Raw genomic sequence first — 4,490 nt, forward strand, 5'->3', positions numbered from 1 at the left:
GAGCATCTCCCTTCATTTTGTTTCCTTTGTCTTAATCTTTGGAGCAGAGCACCACTCAACTTGCACTTAGTCATACTTGTTCAAGAAGAGCTCACCTAATGTTAGTAATCAGATTCATTCAAACTGAAGACAAGATACTAGTGGATATGTTGAATATACTTGCTCCAGGTTCCAGCGTACATGCTTCAAATTTTTCTCCATGTAATATGACTTTGACTATGGGCTTGTGTTATAATGCCTTTATTACATTGAGAAATGTCTCTTATATTGTGAGATGCTCCAAGACTTATATTATGAAGGAATGTTTGATTCACTTTATCCCAGAAACCCCTCAATCAATAAAGGACATTTATACTGTTCCTGGTTACCACCAGATCACAATAATAAGAATCTATTCTTGAAGATACCACACACTTTGGTCATAAGACATAGAGATTTCAAGGTGTTATTGACTACAAAGCTTCCTCACTGTTGGCTAGCTCTCTGAGTAATGGAATATGATAAGTAATCTTCTGGGGAAAAATAAATCTTATGTAGTTGTGAACCCTGTGAATTGTCAAAATGATCAACATGGCAAGATGTGTCCATGGGTGTACTAGTGACACAAATGTTACCAAGGTTGCAAACCACTTTCTAATTGGATTTAGGTTTTTTCCATAGGTACAAACACATGTATGTTATGACAATTACGGCTCTTGTGTCTGGGGAGGTCATAGGCCTCAGGGTTGAACCTACTACTATTATTTTGCTAAAGAGACATATTATCAAAGTACTCTCTAAAACCATATCTCTCTAACTAGAGATTACTGAAGTTCTGAGACCTCATCAGAGAAGTCTTTGTATAACATATTGTAGTTACCCAAGAATCTCACAAGTGGTGGAAGTGAAGATAATAGATATCTGCAAAGTATCAAACAACAAATAAGACATCTATATCACATCCTCCCTAAGCCTCATGGAATATCATGGAACTGTAAAAGCCACAAGGCATGGAGAACCAGAGTAAGGCAACCTCTTCTGGACCTGACAGAATTATTGCACTTATTTTCTCATAGCAGGTACAGTCTCTTGCAGAGGGCCTGAATGAGATCAAGCCATTTTCATTCTAGCATGGGGTGGGGTCATGATCTCTTACCCCAAAATAGGACCTATGGAGAGTTAATGGATCCTCAGGGAGGGAGAATCATTTTTCTTTAAGCATTTCACTCCTGGTAGTTGACCATGTTCTATTGGATGGCCCTACACCCAGAATTATATGATCAGAACAAATTGGAGCAAATTGGTTATTAAATTGGAAACAATGAGTGCTCAGGCTTCCCTGCTGGCTAGTATGGGCCTGGACATCCCTGCTTTGGGACCATCTGCAGGCCCTCCCAATGATCCAGGACTTAGGATTTCCGGCTGACTTGTAGGGATCCACACATCCTTTTCTCATCTTCTCTCCTTGGACCTTGAAACTATTCCTCTGATGCTTGAAGCGTGTTTAACAACTCAGGGCTGTGAGAGCTCCTCAGTGTCTTGAATGTATCCATCTGGTCCAATATAAAATCCAATATAAAATCAAAAGAGATAACCTGAAGCCTAGGCCTACTTACTTTTCATACTCAATCAGAAAGCAAATAAGATAGATCAATAATACACACAGAATCAAACTTCAACTCAACAAATGTAGGCTTGAGGTCCTTACAAGAATCACAAGCAACAAAATAAATCCACATGCCAAAACCACAATGATAGAATAATAATATGAAAAACTAAAATAATATGTCCCAGAAAATACCACCAGTCTTATTGAAGAGTTTTGCAATGATAACTCCCTAGAGTTAACCCAGTACACAGAATTTAAAAGAAAAATTATAAACACTGCCGTGGCCTGCGGGGTCAGCAATGTGGGGTACCTGGATTGGGGAGTGGGGATGTGGATGGAGCAAGAGACAAGAGAAATGGAGACAAGACAGCATTCTGATCAAGTCTCGTTTATTGTAGTTCAAGCATGAGGTTAAATAGAGAATGAGAACAAAGAAGTAAAGAGTGAGTAATCATATTGGTCAGCACACAGAGGCCCTGAGAAATTGAATATGTAGGAAATGTGAGATAACATGAAAATACCAAATTACTCATCCTAGGCATAGAAAAAAGAGAAGAATCCCACGTCACTGACATTGAGCATTTATTATAGAAGAAAATTTCCATAGATCAAAGAAGGGCAAACCCTTACAGATACAAAAAGCACATTGAACATCAAATAGACAGGAGAAGTAAGGAGACTCTCCATGTCATACCATACTAAAACTGCTAAATATGCAGTGAAAAACTGAAAGCTGCAAGAAAAAAAATGAGTCACATATAAAGGAAAACACATCAAAACCACAACTGACTAATCTGTGAAAGCTATGAAAACCAGAAGAACCTGGACCAAAGTATAAAAAGTTCTAAGTGATCATGCTTGCCAAACCTGAACACTTTATCCATAAAAACGATTACCATTGAAGGGAAAATAAAAATATTCTATGACAGGAATAGACTGAAAGATTTCATGTCCAGCAAAACAGCCCTATATAGAATAGCTGATGCAACACAAAGGACTGAAGAAAGTAAAAACTACACCCAAGAGGCAGCAGAAAGTAAATGAAGGAATAATTGTGAAACACATTTATACCAAAGATGAAAATAGAAATTAAAATGATGATTTTCTAATATACATTTTTCAAAAATAACTTTAAAAATCAATGGCTTCATTTTCCAGGTTAAAAAAAAAAACATGAGTAAGCTCAATGGATTAGGAAACAAAATCCAAATTTTCACTATCTTCAAGGAAAATCATATCGCTTTCAAGGACAGACACTACCTTATTGTGAAAGGATGAAAAAAAAATATTGCAAGCAATTGGCACAAAGACTCAAGCAGGTGTTGAAATTCAAATAATAAAATAGACTCCATTCTGATCAAAGAAATGGTTGACTGAGAAGATATTACAATCATGAACGCATATCCATCAAATTCTGGTGCACACAATTTCATAAAAAGGTACTACAGGACAATAACACACAGACTAACCCCAACTCAGTATTAGTAGGTTTCTTCCAGATCCCACTATCTTGAATAGACAGGATAATTTGACTTGGAATAAACAGAAAGAGACATCAGAACTGAATAATTACTACTAATACTGAACCAATGAATCATTGAGCAGATTCTACAAAAATATAAACAGGACTCCTTTATTAAATTTCACTCACCCAAAGCTCAGGGACCATCACAGAAGAGGGGACAGAAAGATTGTAAGAGCCAGGGAGAAAGTGCATGACCACATAGAAACACAGTCGTACAAGTTTCTAGTAACATGCTCATATGATTCTTTGACAACGGTGTCAGCATGCACAAGTTCCATGCAAACTCAGGCAGACAAAAACCAAGCTTAGAACTCAGAAAATAAACTGAAGACATCAATCTTATCTGAAGAAATATTGGCAACAGATTGCTGCTACGTGAAGATGAGCTGATCTTCCTAAAACAAGGGAGTGTAGATATGCTGACTAGACCTCAGTGGATGGACTTGCACTGGGGAATGTCTATGGACACCCACTTGACACAGTGGGGCTTAACAGGGATGACAGAGTATATGGGCTCCATTTGGGGGCAGGAAATGGGAGGGTTACAGTGGGGTCGAAGGTATAACAATGATTAAAAATGTTTGAGATGTTCTGTATAAAATACACAAACATTCAATAAAAATAATTTTTAAAGAAAAGAATCAAGTGAAAAAAAAAGACCAAAATGATGGGTTATAGATCTGGACAGAGAATTTTGTAAAAAAGAAATAAAAATTGCTAAGAAACATCTTTAAAATGGTTCAGTATACTTAGTAAATATGGGAATGTAAATCAAACCACTTTAAGATGTCATTCTACCCTAGTCAGACTTGTTAAAATCAAGACAACAAATGATACCAGATGCTTCCAATGCTATAGGGAATGGAGACTACTCATTCAATATTGGTCTCATTCATTATTGGTAGGACTGCATTCTTGTGAAACCACTATGGAAAGCAGTGTGGAGAAACCATAAAAATCCAAAATTGGGGTCTGTATAGATAGCTCAGTGGTAAGAGCACTTATTCCTCTTGCAGAGGACCTGAGTTCAATGTCAAGTACTGAGAGGGTGGCTATTTCCTGGGATTCCAATACCATCATCTGACTTCTGCTGGCATTGCTGACACAGGTGCACTTACACTTATGCAGGCAATATACTCATACACATTAAAAGAAAAGTAATAAATAAAATATTTTTTAAATCTAGTCCTGATTCTGCTATATAAACTTACATTACCAAAGGATTTATCCTCCCACAGAGATATCTGAATATCCTTTTTTGTTGATGCTATTTTCATAGCTAAGAAATGGAAACAACCTAAGTTTACCTAAGCTGAGGAATGGATCATGAAAATATGATACATTTCCACAATGGAGTTTTACTCAGCAAGAAGAAAG

Source organism: Nannospalax galili, unplaced genomic scaffold, assembly GCF_000622305.1.
Source record: "Nannospalax galili isolate Female #2095 unplaced genomic scaffold, S.galili_v1.0 scaffold659, whole genome shotgun sequence".
Classification (NCBI taxonomy): Eukaryota; Metazoa; Chordata; class Mammalia; order Rodentia; family Spalacidae; genus Nannospalax; species Nannospalax galili.